This window comes from Caretta caretta, chromosome 2, assembly GCF_965140235.1.
Source record: "Caretta caretta isolate rCarCar2 chromosome 2, rCarCar1.hap1, whole genome shotgun sequence".
NCBI lineage: Eukaryota > Metazoa > Chordata > Testudines > Cheloniidae > Caretta > Caretta caretta.
The window spans coordinates 82818277-82837408 of NC_134207.1; the positions used below are offsets into that span (position 1 = coordinate 82818277).

The 19132-nt window shown below is 39.8% G+C and overlaps 1 long non-coding RNA gene across 2 annotated transcripts; it reads right to left on the minus strand.

Annotated features, from left to right (window-relative positions):
- Positions 1 to 2343: 2343 nt before the first annotated feature.
- Positions 2344 to 9605, minus strand: LOC142070787 (uncharacterized). Of its 2 annotated transcripts, none has more exons than XR_012666721.1 (3): positions 9519 to 9605; positions 4666 to 4737; positions 2344 to 2672 (listed from the first exon to the last, which is right to left on the minus strand). It is a non-coding gene; the product is annotated as an uncharacterized LOC142070787 (long non-coding RNA). The 2 variants fall into 2 exon arrangements; XR_012666720.1 differs by lacking the exon at positions 9519 to 9605 and adding an exon at positions 5380 to 5460.
- Between the last annotated feature and the right edge of the window lie 9527 nt (positions 9606 to 19132).

Genomic DNA, 19132 nt, shown 5'->3' on the forward strand with positions numbered 1-19132 from the left:
TGGAAAAATCAATTATGTGCACAGCGCTATTTCAGACTGACAAAATAATACGGAAATAGTACGAGTGATGGTTTTCAGTAAGAAACAAGGAGCAAGGCATATTAGACCAGTGGTTCTCAAACTTTTGTACTGGTGGCCCCTTTCACATAGCAAGCCTCTGAGTGCGACCCCCCCCCCTTATACATTAAAAACACCATTATAAATGCTGGAGGAAAAGTGGGGTTTGGGGTGGAGGTGACAGCTCACGACCCCCCATGCAGGGCCGGCTCTAGGTTTTTTGCCACCCCAAGCAAAAAAAAAAAAAAAAAGGGGTGGCCAAAACGCCGCCCCTGGGATTGTGCTGCCCCAACCATGTGCTTGCTTTGTTGGAGCCTAGAGCCTGTCCTGCCCCCATGTAATAACCTCCCAACCCCCTGAGGGGTCCCAACCCCCAGTTTGAGAACCCCTGTGTTGGACCTTGCTCAGGCAAATTTTAACGGAATGACATGAATGACAGTGAATGTTACTTGGCTGGCTGGCTATTGACATTACTTTGGCATGTTAACATGTCACAGTGAACTAGAGCTCAAAAGAGAGGAAGCTAGTAAATATTTCCACCCCAGAATCACTTTATAGGTTCACTGCATTAAAGCATTTTCTTCTTTCAAGCACATGTATACAAATAAATACACAGGGCTAGTTCCTCAGCTGATGTAGATCAGCAGAGCTCCATTGACTTCAGTGGACCTATGCCAGTTTACACCAACTGAGGATCTGGTCCACATGAACCGCTTTTAAATTTATTGAAAGATGTTTATTTTTATCATACCTATTACACTTTAAAGATATCCTTTAGTCCTGCAATCAGTATGCAGCTAAGAAGCTGTGCGGGTTTAAGAAACAATCAAGCAGTGATCTGTCACCTCTGGAAGTACAGTCGAGTCTAGCGTGGGACTAACTCTCCCCTTTAACCACAGCCCTCGGGGTGGGGGGGGGAGGGGTTCCTTTATTTTTTGTGGTTTGCTTTTAACATGTTGCACACGGTTCACTTTTAAATGCAATACTGTACAATTCAGAAGACAAGGGAAACAGAACATCATTTGCACAAGCCACATTCTAGGCAATGCAGCTTCACTTCCTTTGGATTTTTGACTCCCTCTTTTCTCCCTTTGCTAGTGTCCCAGCTCTGTGTCTAATAAATAACTAGTCCACATCACTAAACTACGGCACATAACTCAGAGCAATTTGTTACTGTTGGCAATGTCTGTATAGTAGAGGCCCAGGAATAGGCCGGCATGGAAGCAGCATTACCTCCCACTCTTAAAGAGCATGATTTCTGCCTGATTACAAAAGGGGTCATTGGTAGGACAATGTAGGGAAGGTCAGACATATTGACTTGCAGAGTAACTGCCTGGGATGAATTCTCCTTTCCGTGAGGAGTTACTCCAGATTTACCCTGGAGTATCTGAGAGCAGAATTCGGTTCCACCTTTTCAGCACTGCAAGTATAATGGTACATTTTAAATTTTTATATCTTTTGTTTAATTACTGATTTTTTTAAATGTCTTAAGCAAATACAGTCTCATGCTCAGAAGTTCATTTAAAATATATAAATACTTCTAAAAGTAACGACACAACAATACCACCACTAAGCCTATGGCCTTTCCAAAGCACTACTCCCTGTGTGTGGTTAAAAAAAACAATGTGTTTGTATAATTTCAAAGGAAACTGGAAAGGAGAACGACCTCCTGAGGTCTCTTCCAACCCTAATCTTCTATGATTCTATGTTTTGCATTGATTCCTCCTTGGCTTATGTGATCTTCAACTCAGGGGCATGTCCAGTGGGTGTCATGGGAGGAGACAGTAATGCCCCCGTGGAAGAGCCCATGGCAGGGCAAATATTTTCTTTGCGTTTGTCCCATGAAATAACTAACTGGGAATCAGGGATGGAAGGAAACTGGAATTTTCAGGGTTCAGCATAGAAATTTGGCAGACATTAGCCCTCCTAATAATAAAAAATAAAGGTTTGATTGTTTTCTGTCTAAAAGGGGAGAAGAGGGAGCTAAGGGCTGCTGAAGATGGGAGCTTCCCTCGAGGAAATTTAGAAATGCATAGGGAGAAGGAATAGTAGTTGCCATAGGCATCGACTTCCCCTCTGCCCGGTGGGTGCTCGACTCCCCTCCGCCCCTGCCCCCGCCTCTTCCTGCTCCTGCACCACCCTCGCCCCGCCCCCATTCCACCCCTTTCCCCCAAGTCCCCGCCTCTTCTCCGCCTCCTCCCCTGAGTGCACTGCATCCCTGCTCCTCCCCCTCCCTCCCGGAAAGTCCTAAGCGCCACCAAATAGCTGTTAGGTGGGGGGGGGGGATGCAGCACACTCGCGGGGGGAGAAGGAGGCAAGGAGCGGGAGCTTGGCTGCTGCTGGGTGCAGAGCACCCCCTAATTTTTCCCTGTGGGTGCTCCAGCCCCAGAACACCCACGGAGTCCGCACCTGTGGCAGTTGCTGCCTCCTATTCAAAGAAAGGTTGTTTTCTTGTGAGATACTTGGTCATACTCAGAGGTGATGATCAGTCTCAGCTTTTCTTCTGTGTTTATTGGTAAACACTTGTCAACGTGTTCCTCCCATCTGCTCTTTTCCTTGTAGCCATCTTCCTTCAGACAGCTTGAGTACACCACCCTGGTAAGGTACAACATCCTCTGGATATAAACAAAGAGTATCTTATCTACAAGCCACATTTTTAGGAGTTGGTAAGTAACTGGTCTCATCAAGTGCCAGGATTCTTTGAGCGAGTCTGCAAAATATTGGGACCCATCAGAATATAGTCAGATGGCAGGTGAATCCTGATACTGTAGCAGGTCAGGAGGAGCAGCAATGTGATGGACAGCCATAGTTACAAAAGCTGGCTTGTTATGGCTGTCACATCCAGAGCTCGGATATAGTTTGTGCTCTAGAGATGGTCAAAAAAAATTATTTGAAACTTTTTTTTGTGACAAAAATTGCTTTTTAAAATGGGAAACTTTCAGAAAAAGCTTTCTTAAAATTTTCAGTGTTTTCATCAAAATCAAACATTTCTAAATTTGCTATTTCAGAGTTTCAAAATGTTGGTTGTCAGGTTTTATGTTTCTTTTCCCTCTTTCTCTCTTTTTGCCATGGAATGCAACAGAATGAACAATGTCCAGGGTTTGGTTGGTTGGGTGCTGGGGTGGGGGATGCTGGAGAGATTTTTTTAGTTTTTGCCACTCTGTAACTTCTGAAAATGTCCTCAAGTATGTAAAACTTATAGCGTGGCAAAAAAGAAACTTGAAAACAAAAAACAAAAAAGTGAAAAAAGCCAAAAAAACCCAAACCATAGATATCATCCATTCTACTGCATTCTTTGAGACAAAGGAAAAAGTGAAGTGGGGTGTGAAAGAAGGGAAGAGAAATTTTGGAGTTTTTCCAAAAAAAATGTTATGAAAAATTTCAAGGAAACAAAAAATTGTTTCATTTTGGAACAAAGATGACAAACGTTTTCATAATTTGTTTTATTTTTCTTCTGCCAAACTGTTCTTGTGTGTTGCAAACAGGATGCGACAAGAAAGAACCAGTCAGGCACCCACCAGCCTTAAGCATAAAACCAAGATGATTATGCTTGCTCTGGTACTGGGTGTAGTACAGTGTAATGTTCATTTAACAGAGGGAATCCCAAGAGCTTTGTATAAAAGCCTCCAGAATCGTCCATGACATTCGCTTGGGCCCAGAGAGCTCTCTGTGAGAAGTGCCTCATTTCCAGGTAGACTAGTGAGATCTGAAGAGGCGGATAATATAGTCCAAGCAGTGGGTAAGGAAATTATTTTGGCTGCTGCATGCTGGATATACTGAAAAGGACCAAGATGGGGAAAGGCAGCCATTTTGAAGGAGGCTGCAGGAGTAAAGGGGAGATAAACAAGGCAGTAAGGAGAAAGCCAATGGGCACATGCTCCCCAGCCTCCTGAAGCCAGGCTGCCCAGAGAGAATAGCAGATTTTACCACTCAAAAAGCCACAGCTTAACTGGAGTTCCACAATAACAATAACATAAAAGGTAACCATGCTGATGACTAAAAATGTCTACCTCAGTAATCTAAGGAGGAGAACAATGGAAAGTGACCTATTATCTTCAACACCAAGCAGGAAGATAAACTTAATAGCCTAAAGGACCAGCAAATGATAGCCTCTTTCCCCATCTTCCTTAAGACTTATCTTGGTAGGTTGATGATTAATATCAACGTGTGGGTGCCCCAAAATATTCTATAAGCCCCACCACACTCTGCTGGTTACTAATTGATAGTCTTAAATCAACAACAAACTATTCCTAAAGGGAAACATTAAAATACATTTACCAGTTCTAATTGCATCATCCACAATAGCTACATCTTATTGGAAAAGAGAGGATACAAATCTCTTACAGCTACAATTTGGGGGTTCACTTTAGTTTGGATGTTTCAGTTTCACAGAAGTAAGGGACTGACTCAGCAAGGTGCTGAAACGTGTGTAATGTGAGCTCTAACTATGAGTCCATAAGTCGTCCTCTGGAAGTCAATGGAGCTACTCACACGCTCAGAGTTAAACACCAGCTTATGTACCTTGCTGAATCAGGACCTAAATTTCTGACGTCTCCAGAACTGGGCAAGAAATCTCTCAAGAATTTTCACATGACTTCCAGTACTTACGGTTTCTGGCTGGACTGCAAATCTTGCAAGAACATTCCTCAATACTCCAACTTCATTTTGGGCACTGTAATTCTAGCCAGCACCAGGAAATGCAGAGTTTCATGAAAAATTAAAAATAGCTTAAGTTGTCCAAATGCATTCAAAACTCAAAAAGATTCAGTTTGGTTCAATTTTGGGCATACGGTTCAGCTCCACTTATTTATTTTTAATCAGAATTAAATTTGCCTGTTAACATCTTTTCCATGATCTCTTTCCCTGACTCAGTCTTTTCCAACACTGCCAGAACTGCTAAATCTACACCCCTACCCCACTTATTTAGCCCCTTATATCCCATTGTAACTAACATCCATCACTGTATCAGCACCTGTCTGAACAGCACTAGAGAAGAGAACTATTTCCTACTCTTCATAGGTGTTACAGCAGTGGTTCTCAAACTTTTTTTTTACTGGTTACCCCTTTCACATAGCAAGCCTCTGAGTGCAACCCTCCCACCCCCTTATAAATTAAAACCACTTCTTAATATATTTAACACCATTATAAATGCTGGAGGTAAAGCGGGATTGGGGTGGAGATTGACAGCTCGCGAGCCCCCATGTAATGATCTCATGACCCCCTGAGGGGTCCCAATCCCCAGTTTGAGAACCCCTGTGTTATAGCAACATTAAACCATCCTAAACTTATAAAAGTTTCCATTTAAAACATTTGTAAACATACTTTTTCCTCCTGCTATTCCTTCTTCCCCATGGATGCCTCAGCTCCACTGGTGTGAAGGGTGAATGCCTTTTACACTTGCACAAAAGCAAAGGGAGGGACAGATTTTCCCTTTACTGTATAGCAAGACTCATTAATAAGAAACAGCAAATCTGTGCACTCAGTTGCACAACTGTATGAACTGTACAGCACACTAAAAACAGGAACTGCCACTCCTAACATCAGTCACTGCCTAACACTCTGTGATGGGAAATCTGCTGCTTAGTATGGTCAGATTCAGACAAACTGTAGCACTAGCTAACCAAAATAATCCCTCATATAGAAAACACATAAATATAGGCATGAAACCAAACAGATATTAATGCTTAATTTTATAAAGATTTCTATATACACTTTGTAAACTTTATTTATTATTTCTATTATAGTAGGGTATAAGAACCCCAATCAAGAATCAGGACCCAGTTGTGCTAGACATGGTAAAGACACATTCCTTACCCTAGAGAGTTTAAAATTTAGATGTCTGTGAGGATGCAGCTGTTGGACAAAACAGAGAAACAGGGAGAGGTGTTTGGGAAGGATAAGATAAACAGTTTTAGAAGAGAAGTAGAAGTGTGTATATAACACTGATATATTATTAGATTCCCTTTTTTTCTCTGCATTTCTCAATTTTCATTTTTGCTCCCTGTACATATGTTTGTGTGTGCATATGTACACACACACACACACACACACAAGTATTTGCTATAGTTCCATTATCTTGCAGCATTCTCTCTTTACCATGCTGTTGGTTTGTTCTGCATTTTATTTTCCAGTTTGTGATTTGCCATTTTATTGAGAAGAGTCCAATAGTGGTTTTTAAAAAGGACAGGTGGAACCTTTGTACCTAGGTTGGAGTAACAGCCACAGTGTGAAAAGTTTAAAAACAAAACTCACTGCCAACAATGTGAGAGAAGTGATAATATATGGGAGACTAGCTTATTCTCACACTGTTGAAAGATGTCGTCTATCTTCACCCTACACATTTCTCATTTATTAGACGTTCATCAGACGATGCAACCAGTGTCTCATCCAAGGAAAAAGTCAAGGCCTTGGAGAGTTTGGCTTTTGGGACTCAAAACTCTGATTGTTCTAGACATCCTCTCCCCGCTGGGCCTAAGTTCATGCTAGTCAGCAAAGTGCCACAGAAAACAACAGTTTCCTGAACTCCAATGTTATAACTGTATTCTTCCCTGTGGCACTCCAGGAAATGTGAAGGGATTTGTATATCTGGATAATCGTGTGGGCTGGGGGATTATTGCTATGGTTGTTAGTACATATTTAGAGCATCCGCCAACAAGAGAACATCTACCATTCTCAAATGTCATCCCCAGAAAAACAACAAGGAGTCTGGTGGAAGAAGTGGTGTTTTACCCATGAAAGCTTATTCCCAAATAAATCGGTTAGTCTTTAAAGTGCCACCAGACTCCTTGTTGTTTCTGTGGATACAGACTAACATGGCTACCCCATGATAATTGATCCCCAGAAAGTGTTTCTCTGGAGGAATAAGCATGACATGTGACTTTCACTTGCTGGTGATCACTGTTGAGAAGTCGCAAGTTTACTGCCTCGCAAGTATTTGACTAGTAGAAGGTTCACTGGATACTTTCAAAGGTGGGTTTAAGAAACCTTTACCTCTCTCCCCATCCTGGGGCATCCAGATCATAGCATGAAGCAGAGCAGGCTCAAGGCTACTTCTACTTTACAGTGGCTGCTCACAGTCCCAAGGTTGGGGAATGCTATAGGAGCCACTACGATGGCTCTATGCCACACAAGGAATCCTCACAGGACAAGCTTACCACCTAATTAATGATTTAATGAATCTAATTAGAGGATAAATAATAATCAAAGCTGAAGTATTTATTCACCAAAACCACGCAACTTCTGAACTAACATAACTGATCCAGAAGCTTTTAAATTATTTGCAAAAGTATATTCAAACTGTAGTGCTCTGAAGTCCAGAAAAACAAACTGCAAAAACAAATGAGGGTAATAAAATAATACACTATGTAAAGGATAAAGAAAAAGGTTAAAGTCAGCATTTTATCTGATAGGCCTTCTTCAGGAAATGCCTGTGAAAACAGCTTTGGAAAGTAATAATTCGCTTTATGGATTCCTCTGCAGATATTCCTTGAAGCAAATAAGGCACAAAGTTCTAGTGCTTTTTTTTCAAATTGAAAACAAAACAGCTTTCAGTGGAAGCAGAGAGGCATCTGCCACTGCTTGTAAAAGGCAGGCTGGGTTATTAAAAGTCAAAAATTAGAAGATACCAAACTGCTAGGAGACAGATTTAAATTTCTGAGATCAGAGCAAAAGAAAACACATCCACGCTGAAAAGAAACAAATAGAAAGTGATGGCCAAACACAAGGAGAGACCTATGGGATGGTTTCAAGTAGTTACCTAGCTAACTTCTCTCCAAGTCTGTGGGTGCTATCATCTTGCCTTTCCTGGAATGTTTGATGTTATTTTATTGACAGACAGTTATACAAGTGAAAACCATGGAATTTTCTAATTCACAGCACACATTTCCTTTAATCACAAGAGACGTATTCTTCCAAGTAAAAAGATAGATGAGAAAGATGATAGGGGCCATGTTACTATCAAAAATTACATAATACAATAAGGAAGACACTTTCATTATTATAACAGCATCGTAGCCAAAAAAGCACTATAACTATCACATCTAAAAACCAGTGTATCTCTACTGATATCACTGGACTTACACCTGGTTTACATTGGTGTAAATGAAGAAGAATATGGCTCATTCTCTCACTTGCTTCAAAATCTTTTCATAAGGGCCGAACTTCACCAACACTCAACAGCTCATCCACTAACCAAGTTGTATCTTGAAGATACCGCAGAAAAGTTCATTGGGAATATATCTCATCCAGACAGCTCTTTCTTGGAAGTACCATCCTGAAATGCAATAGTTCTATGAATATTACTGGACACCAGTAACTGGATGACATCTCTAGGTTATCTCGGGAAGTATAGTCTTTGGGAGGTGATATTTTTGGGAGCATAACAAAATAGGCTGGCCACCTCCAAACTGAGGCATAAGCAGACATATGTCTATATTTTATACTCTCCGTTTCAAAGAGATTCTCTCTTTCTTTGAGGGTATTGGCCTACATGTAACTGGAGGGTTTGAGGATTGGAGCATGAGCAGCTCTGTGACTGCCCAGAGCTCCAGCAGTGTTGATGAGACATGTGTTCTGGTCTATTTGGCTAATGTGAGGGACAGGGTCCAAATGTCTTCCTCAGTTCTGGTATGTAGTTTGAGGAGAGGGACAGAGTTGACACTATAGAACAGGGAAAGGTCAAATGCCTGTTCTATTTACATGCTACAGAACTGACAGAATCAGAGTCCCAGCTGTTACCTGAATGAAAACGGAAAGCAACAGCACCAAACAATGGCAGCTATATGGATTTCTGTTTAGAAATTGCTAACACAAACTACAGCACAACTCAGGACAGCAACCTAATCCATTTTTAAAAACATGATGCTCCAGCAACAGCAGCATATGGAAGACAATAACCATCCTTTTATACTAGCTGTAGTCCTCCAGGACTGGAGAGAAAAAAGCAAGTGAAGGATCAAATGGATTCCAAGTCAAGTAAAGCACTGTGCAGACTGAAGATGTTTGAAGCCAAACTACCGGACACATTTGTCAAACTCTTAAAAAAATAGCAATGTGGGATCAAAGCAGAAACACTTGACAAATATCAACATTTGTCACCTACTTTTACTTTTGATGTACTTCATTTTGAAGACTTTTTTTTAAAAAAAACAGGACAGTCTAATCTTTCAGCACACATAGTTGGCTCCTTCAAAAAGAAATGCAAAGACAATATTGCTGAAACATGGAAGTTTTTAATGAGGGCAGATTAAAAGAATCAGTGCATGAAAAACAAGTAACCCGTGAAACTGTGTTAAGCAACAGTGAAGAGCTCATTTCTTGGAGATGTCATCAAGATGTATAAGTGTTTGGCTAGTTCTCCCCCAAAAAAACAAACATGAAACAATAACACATTGTCTTATTTCAAATTTAAGTAAGGGGTCATGGAGCACTTAAGTCAACAAAAATAGAGAGTTATTTTATACCTGGACAGTGGGAAAGAGCCATCCTTGATAGATGTCCATTCATCTCAGGGGAGGTGTGGCAGTGATGAATCCAGATCAATAAATTTACTCTCTGATCCAATATGTGGACAGAAAAGAAAAAAGAGTTAGAAACCTTTGTCCTGACCACTTTCATTTGTGTGTTTTTCTCAAGCTTTGTGAACTGTGCAGTCCATATTCTTCAGACAGAAAGAGACAGAGAAAGTAAGTCAAGTCCTTGGGTTAGTCATGTTAACGTTTCTACAGGCCTGGGCGCCAGTTCTATTTTCCTCATCCCTTCCATCAGATGCTTTTCTTATCTGCACTGACATCTAGAGCAGCAAAATTCCAGTTTGAATCTGAGGACCTTTAACTTGTTTTATGAGTGACCTTCTCCATGCTGAAAGATTTACAATTCTGTGGTCAAGGTATTTCTCTGCATAATGTGAAATACATAATAACAATAATAATTTAGGAAATTCAGTAATTGTTAAGTGTGGTAAATCATCTTTAAAGCAAACACTCTTAAAGTCTTAGAGATAAAGTTCATTCCCCCATGAAGAGGTGATAGCATGGAATGCCATGAGGTTCTGGGCAGGGTTTCAAAGCAGTTAAGTCACATTAGGTGAGATATAGTTGCCTATTGCTGCTGGGATTTCTGGGAATGCTGGCATCTGGGTAACATGCCGGATAATCTTTAACAGGGGAAGTCTGTCTGGTGCCTGTCTTTTGTTCCAACTTCACTTTCATAATTGAGAACCCTTATGATATACTTGCTGTTCACAGCAATGCTTTAGCCGATCACAAGTGTGGCCCTGGTGATTAGAGTTAGGCAAATAAGGAGAGAACCCACACATGTTTAAGTCCTTCAAAGTATCTTTTTTGTTCAGTTTCCATTTGTTAATATTTTACCGAGCCTGTGGTTTGAACAAGTACTTCCCAAATATATTTCAGCTTTTTTGAAAAAAAAATAATTATAAGGTGCTAAGAGCATTTATGGATAGAACTAGTTTTACAGGTTTAGCCATCTGTCCCTTCCTTGCACAGTGCTACTCTTGTAAAACTCTGTCATATAACTCGTGAACTCACAATGCCCCCATGGCATTACATTCATTTCCTGGATGTCTAATCAAGATAATTTCTTAGAGATTGTAAAGCAGGAGATCTAGGAAGAAGTGGCTCAAAATACTTACTGCTGCAATTGGGAAAGCTGGCATTCAAACGTTGAAGGAAATATTTGAAACTTTGCTTCACTTTGCAAATGATATTGTAATCAAAACTCCTTAGAAAGGTGCTCATGACCCTGGTTACACTAAAACAAACTGTTACCATAATGAAAATTATGACTGGAGCAAAATGATTATCACTAAGGTTATTAGTTACCTGGGGGCTAGACTAGATGCCCCTTGAGGTCCCGTCTAACCCTATAATTCTGTGATTACAGTAGAACCTCAGAGTTACGAACACCAGAGTTATGAACCGACCAGTCAACCGCACACCTCATGTCATAAATATAAAGGGAAGGGTAAACACCTTTAAATCCCTCCTGGCCAGAGGAAAAACCCTTTCACCTGTAAAGGGTTAAGAAGCTAGGATAACCTCGCTGGCACCTGACCAAAATGACCAATGAGGAGACAAGATACTTTCAAAGCTGGAGGAGGGGAGAAAGAAAGGCCCTCTCTGTCTGTGTGATGCTTTTGCCGGGAACAGAAAAGGAATGGAGTCTTAGAACTTAATAAGTAATCTAGTTAGATATGCGTTTGATTCTTTTTTGTTCAAGTGGCTGATAAAATAAGTTGTGCTGAATGGAATGTATATTCCTGTTTTGTGTCTTTTTGTAACTTAAGGTTTTGCCTAGAGGGATTCTCTATGTTTTGAATCTGATTACCCTGTAAGTTATTTACCATCCTGATTTTACAGAGGTGATTCTTTTATTTTTTCTTCAATTAAAATTCTTCTTTTAAGAACCTGATTGCTTTTTCATTGTTCTTAAGATCCAAGGGTTTGGGTCTGTGTTCACCTATGCAAATTGGTGACAATTTTTATTAAGCCTTCCCCAGGAAAGGGGGTGTAGGGTTTGGGGAGGATTTTGGGGGGAAAAGACGTTTCCAAGCGGGCTCTTTCCTGGTTATATATTTGTTAGACACTTGGTGGTGGCAGCAATAAAGTCCAAGGGCAAAAGGTAAAATAGTTTGTACCTTGGGGAAGTTTTAACCTAAGCTGGTAAGAATAAGCTTAGGGGAGTTTTCATGCAGGTCCCCACATGTGTACCCTAGAGTTCAGAGTGGGGAAGGAACCTTGACACCTCATTTGGAACCAGAAATATGCAATCAGGCAGCAGCAGGCGCACACGCACACACACACACAGAAAAAGCAAACCCAGTACAGTACTGTGTTAAACGTAAACTACTAAAGACAATAAAGGGAATGTTTAAAAAAAAAGATTTGACAAGGTAAAGAAACTGTTTCTGTGCTTGTTTCATTTAAATTAAGATGGTTAAAAGTAGCATTTTTCTTCTGCATAGGGAAGTTTCAAAGCTGTTTTAAGTCAATGTTCAGTTGTAAACTTTTGAAAGAACCACCATAACGTTTTGTTCAGAGTTCTGAACATTTCAGAGTTCTGACCAACCTCCATTTCCGTAACTCATTCTTGTAACTCTGAGCTTCTACTGTATACCTGAATTCCGCTTCTGTTATGCACACAAGGAATTTCAAATATTTGTTCCATACATGTGGGCCACGCTCTGTCCTATCACTAAGGTTGCATGTATAAACGAGGGCAGAAATGTCCTATGATTGAGAAGATTTCTGCTCCCTCACTTTTTTTGTAAAGAACGCTCAGTTTTGGCTTTCGTGTACTGATATTATCAAATATTTATATGATGGTAGTGCCCAGAGGGCCTATCGTTATATTTATCATTAGCACACCGACTGTACATGATGCTTTACAAAAGTTGGAATAGAAGAGGTCCTATCCCTAAAGAACTAGGAGCTGCTATTCCAAATATTTATTAGTGCTATGTAATCACAATACAGGCAGCCTGATTCTCATTTACACTAAATCCCCTTCACGCCACCACTGGCACAGTCAAAAGCCTCAAAGTGGGTATAAATTATATCAATTATATAGTATTTATGTAAATTACATATTTACACTCACCTTAAATCCCCTGTACACTGCCAAGGTAATACAATGGAGTGTTACTGTAAATGAGAATCCGGCCCAGAATTTTTTCCTACAAAGCATGTATGAGAATTCTGATGTCTATTTTTGCAAGCACCAAAATGTTGTTTACACACTATATAAAGTGGTGAAAGGGGGAGGTTGTAATATTAACCAATGAAGGAATTTCAAAAAGAAATGTTAATGTTTCAGTTCAAGGCATCATGATAGAATTCAACACAGGGACAATGATGTTGTCTTAAAAAACAGTGGCATTTTACTAACTTTTTTATCAGATTGTATTGCATTATCACAGTAAAGTAAACATTAATAATGGATACGCCTCAAAGGTTGGCTTTGGACAGTGCTTAACACAATGGGAGCTCCACTCTTGGTTAGCTCTTAGCTGCCCCCAAAATAAACATGATTATTAATAATAAGAAGAATTGTTCCCTGCCAAGCTCACCTCCTATTTCCCCACTGGAAGACCTTGGATAAACCAAATTTCTTCTAATTACTTACAATCTCCTACAAGCCCTAGTGGGAAAATAGACAACCTGCATGTTCTTGTTTGCAGAAGTTCAGAGCGCTGTTGAACAACTCCCCTTTAGCTTTGTAAACTAAGCCACTGAATAGTTCATGTTTTCAAAGCATAAATCAGGTTTGTATCTTGGATGCAACTGGTACAGTTACAACAGGGTCTGTTTAAATCAGCTCAGAAAGTGAAAACCAAATAATGAATGAGCACAGAATATTAGGTTGGCAAAACTCCATCATGATGATTTGTTTTAGAAGTTGTAGCTGATTTACAGGTTTGGGGCCTTCACTGGTGCTCTGTAGGTTTAAGGCAAAATAGTTCCATAAAAATTATAGCTAACCACAGTTCTGCTGATCCAGGAAATATTCTAAGGATGACAGTATATGACAGAGATACATGAAACAGCGTTATATTCTAGCCAGTTCCATTATACTTTTGAACAATACATTTTACTGGAATTCCTAAAGTTCTGGGACATATTCTTAGCCCCAATACAGGCCCTTTGCAGTGCTGTAGTGGCACAAAGGGGTCCTAAAGCAGGTTTAGCAAGATTTTTATGGATTCCCTGGTGGAATCCATACAGGGGCAATCTCTGGGTAGTGTCGACAGGGCCGGCTCCAGGCACCAGCGTTCCAAGCAGGTGCTTGGGGCGGCAGTCAGAAAGGGGAGGCAGAGTTTCCACGACGGTGGCAATTCGGCGGCAGCTTCCTCTCTCTCCTGCCATCCGCGGCAGCAATTCAGCAGCAACCGGTTTTTTCACTGCTTGGGGCGGCAAAAACGGTAGAGCCGGCCCTGGGTGTCAAGCTAGAGTTGTGGCTTTACATCCCACCAGCCCCGGAAAGAAAGGAAGAATGGCCAGGTCATCTCTACTTCCCAGCCATCCCCTACCACTGGAGTGGTCCTTGGTGACCAGACTTTATGCTGCTTTAAGTTGTGCAGGGTGCAAACCTGTCCGCCCCTCCCCCCACTCCAGCCCCAGGAATAAGGGTATTTAAGGTGGTATAAAATCACCTTTCTCCCACACACCCTGGTCTTGTACCAGCAAACTTAGGCCAGACCAGGAAATCTGAGCCTCTGATTTTAAACTGACCTCTCCCCCCAATGATTTTCCTTGGTGCGTCACCCCTTCCACATCAAGGAGAACAACATAAAGAGCCTTGAAAAGATAATATTGCAGAGAACATAGCCTTTGAAAAGTTGCTGTCTTGGGCCTAGTGTAATGTTTCTTTCATTGGGAATGAGAGGATCACTGCTTTCCCCTGCAGTATAATTGTAATATGTTTTATTTTTGTAGTATCACCTTTTAACATCAAACACGTATCCTTCAGAAATAGCTCCCATCCTCATCCCTGACATGAAGGACAGGCCATTTTCATATGATTAAAGGGACACAACCAAAGTATTTTTCAGCATTAGTAAAACCTTCCCCCCTCAGTGCTGATTATAATAAACTGGAATCTGTTTCTTATCCTTTTGTTAGAGATACTGATGGCTGGGATAGAAGTGATTCATACACCTGAATTCATCAGTTTCTTCTGTAGGGACACTGTCTACATGCATTAACAGGTTGTATCAAATAAAGCACATTTTTCTCTTGTACCTTGCCGTGAGACAATGGAAATAGAAACTTAAGCTATGTTAAGGCAAGACAATATGCCAAATTCAGAGCTGCTGTAAGCAGGTTGCAACTCCACTAAGTTCAGTGCTGGGAAGCAGGGCTGTTTTTAGCCACTCCAATTTTTTATTTTTTTAATGAAAACAAATACAAACTCAAGGGGCCAAATTTTGCCCTCAGTTAAACCCATGCCACAAAGCTCGAGTCAACTGCGCTTTACAGTGTGCCAAAGAGCAGAATTTGACCTACAAAGAACAAAATGTAATGGCCAGGAAGCCAATACCGAGCTTTGGCTAAGGTATTGGCTTAGCCAAAGCTAAGATTCTCCTGTAAAATCAGACAAAAAGAGAGGTCTCGTTAGGCCTGGCAAATCAAAAAGAGGCAACAACGGAACATTATTTCAACTAGTACATGAGAAACAAAGAGAGGGAGGATCTCAAAAGATCCAGGATAAAGGCTGATTTATTTTTCCCAACCACTGGAAACTAAACACATGAAACAATAAGCTAGAGGCAATAACATTTCAAGACTATTCTTCTCCCTTGGTGATCTGAAAAATGAAAATAAAATGCTGTCTCAAAATATGCGCATTTTAGAAATACTATCAGCGACCAAATTATCCCATAATGAAGGGATAGAGCTCTTGTGCCAATGGCTTTCTGGTTAAAATTAGGAGAGTAGATACACTTGACCTGGGGAACATGTATGGAGTTAGTCATACAAACAAGTAATGGGTTTAATCTGCAGCAAGGGGGAGTTAGGTTAGATATTAGGGAAAACTTTCTAACAAGAAGGATTGTTGAACTCTGGAATAGGCTTCCAAGGGAGGTTGTGGAATCCCCATCACTGGAGGTTCTTAAGAGCAGCTGACACCTGTCAGGGATGGTCTAGGTTTACTTGGTCCTACCTTAGCACAGGGGGCTGGACTTGACCTCTCGCGGTCCCTTCCAGCCCTACAGTTCTATGACTCTATAAAATTATAGGCAACAACTTAATACACAGTAAAATATCCAAGGTTGATATGAAAGCATCTTAAGGCTTAAGTAAATTTTAGTAGATTTTACAGAGCTTCATAGATTGGGACTGGAATACTCCAGATTTTGTTAGTATTGCTTGATGTCTGCTGGTTCCTGGATATTGTATGGCTGTTTTGGTCTAATGGGAAAACACCTTTGATTAAGAAAAATGTATACAAAAGTTGGTCATTAACAGAACAATACCATTCTGCAAGCATGGGGCCCAATTATTCAACAGCATCTCCTGTGATGCTCCATTGATTTCAAAGGAGACTATGGGTCCAGGGATCCATGCAGCAGATCCATCTGCAGGATCAGAGTAGAGCAGGTCACACTGTACTTGATCCTTTAATGTACCCTGCGTTTGGGCCCCAATCCAACAAAGTATTTAAGGAATGATTTTTCATTAGTTCAATATTTCATTAGTTTCAACATCTTGAAAGTTTTTATTGAAAATTTTTGGTTTTGAACATTTTCATTTTTGAATTTATTTATTTTTCTGTCATTTTCCTTTTTCCTTCTCCACTCTCCCCATTTTCCCTTATTATTCCCCTTTTCCATTCTGCCACCAAAAATGGAGGGGAGGAGAAAAAAGGTGGAGAGAGAAAAGGAAAAGGAAAAACAATAAATCAGAAAGCCAAAACATCAAACTAGCTTTTTGTGTTGGGCTTTTTTTTTTATACTTTCTGATTTTATTTTTTAAAAAATTGAAAAACAAGAGGATTTTTCAAGAAAACTTTGTATTTTGAAATATAGCACATTTTTGATAAAAACATTTTCATACAAAAAATGTCAACCAGCTTTACTCAATTTCTACATCTATAAAGTGGTTCTAATTAGGGCTGTCAAGCGACTAAAAAAATTAATCACGATTAATCACGCTTTTAAAAAAAATAATCATGATTAATCACACGATTAATCGCACTGTTGAACAATAATAGAATACCATTCATTTAAATATTTTGGATGTTTTCTACATTTTCAATATATTGATTTCAATTACAACACAAAATATAAAGTGTACAGTGCTCACTTTATATTTATTTTTTATTATAAGTATTTGCACTGTAAAAAAAACAAAAGAATTAGTATTTTTCAATTCACCTAATCCAAGTACTGTAGTGCAATCTCTTTATTATGAAAGTTAAACTTAGAAATGTAGAATTATGTTAAAAAAACTGCTTTCAAAAATAAAACAATGTAAAATTTTAGAGCCTGCAAGTCCACTCAGTCCTACTTCTTGTTCAGCCAATCTCTCAAACAAGTTTGAGGAGATAATGCAGGAGATAATGCTGCCCGTTTCTGGTTTACAATGTCACCTGAAAGTGAGAACAGGCGTTCAAATGGCACTGTTGTAGCCAGCGTCGCAAGATATTTACATGCCAGATGCGCTAAAGATTTATATGTCCCTTCATGCTTCAACCACCATTCCAGGGGTCATGTGTCCATGCTGATTACAGGTTCTGCTCGATAACAATCCAAAGCCGTGCAGACCGATGCATATTCATTTTTATTAACTGAGTCAGATACCACCAGCAGAAGGTTGATTTTCTTTTTTGGTGGTTCAGGTTCTGTAGTTTCCGCATCAGTGTGTTGCTCTTTTAAGACTTCTGAAAGCATGCTCCACACCTTGTCCCTCTCAGATTTTGGAAGGCACTTCAGATTCTTAAACCTTGGGTCGAGTGCTGTAGCTATCTTTAGAAATCTCACAGTGGTACCTTCTTTGCGTTTTTTCAAATCTGAAGTGTAAGTGTTCTTACAATGAACAACATGTGCTGGGTCATCATCCGAGACTGCTATAACATGAAATATATGGCAGAATGCAGGTAAAACAGAGCAGGGGACATACAATCTCCCACAAGGAGTTCAGTCACAAATTTAATTTACGCATTATTTTTCTAATGAGAGCATCATCAGCATGTCCTCTGGAATGGTGCCCAAAGCATGAAGGGGCATATGAATGTTTAGCATATCTGGCATGTAAATACCTTGCAATGCCAGCTACTAAAAAAGTGCCATGCAAATGCATGTTCTCACTTTCTGGTGACATTGTAAATAAGAAGCGGGAAGCACTATCTCCTGTAAATGTAAACAAACTTGTTTGTCTTAGCGATTGGCTGAGCAAGAAATAGGTCTGAGTGGACTTGTAGGCTCTGAAGTTTTACATTGTTTTGGCTTTGATTGAAGTTATGTAACGAAATAAATCTATGTTTGTAACTTGTACTTTCACGACAAAGAGATTGCTCTACAGTACTTGTATGAGGTGAATTGAAAAATAGTGTTTCCTTTGTTTATCATTTTTACAGTACAAATATTTGTAATAAAATATATATACTTTGATTTCAACTACAACACAGAATACAATATATATGAAAATGTAGAAAACCATCCAAAATATTTAATACATTTCAATTGGTATTCTATGGTTTAACAGGGCAATCAAAACTGTGATTAATAGCAATTCATTTTTTTTGAGTTAATCACATGAGTTAACTGCGATTAATTGACAGCCCTAGTTATAATAAAAACTTACCTAGCTCACAGTGGGTTTGAGAATAAATTCACTGATGTTCATCATGTACTTTGAGATCCTCAAACAGAAGGCGTTAAAAGACATGCAAAGTATTATTGCTTCCTCTTATTCAGACATAAGCATCCAACTGAACATTCATCTGATTCAGAGTGCAGCATCTAGGAAAGAAGAAGACTGGGAGCTAAACTCGAAGCTGAATTCATGCTGGCTACCAGAGAAAAATGGTAATAATGCCCTTCTGTCTGCTGAGTGAGCTATTTAATATATTCTGCTACTATATATTAAAGGATAATTCAGTTTTATAATATGTCATTCATGTAGAGTGGAAATGATGTTGGCAGCTGCAGGATATTTTTCTGCACGTGTTTCACATTTTTCCGAGAAATATGGGACAAAGTTTTGTGTAATTTTCAAAGTGACCTTGATTATGCAATTCAGTATAACTGCAACTCCAGACTACCTCAAAGCCTCCACTAATTTTGTCAGGCACTAAGGAGGAACTGAGAAGAAACATTCAGTGTGCATATGGCTATATACCATGTGCCTTGCTTCCCTATTCAATGGTCATATAAGAATGAGTGAATGCAGAGGAAGGAAAGATCTAAAAAGCTTCCACAGTTTGGGTTCCTTTGGGCGATATACCCGAAGAAGCAGCATGTAGATGATGATCTATTGCAAAGAATCCTAGCCTAAATTTATTTTTGTTAGAAAGATAAATATAGAGAGGTCCCAGTTCAACAAAGTACTTCAGT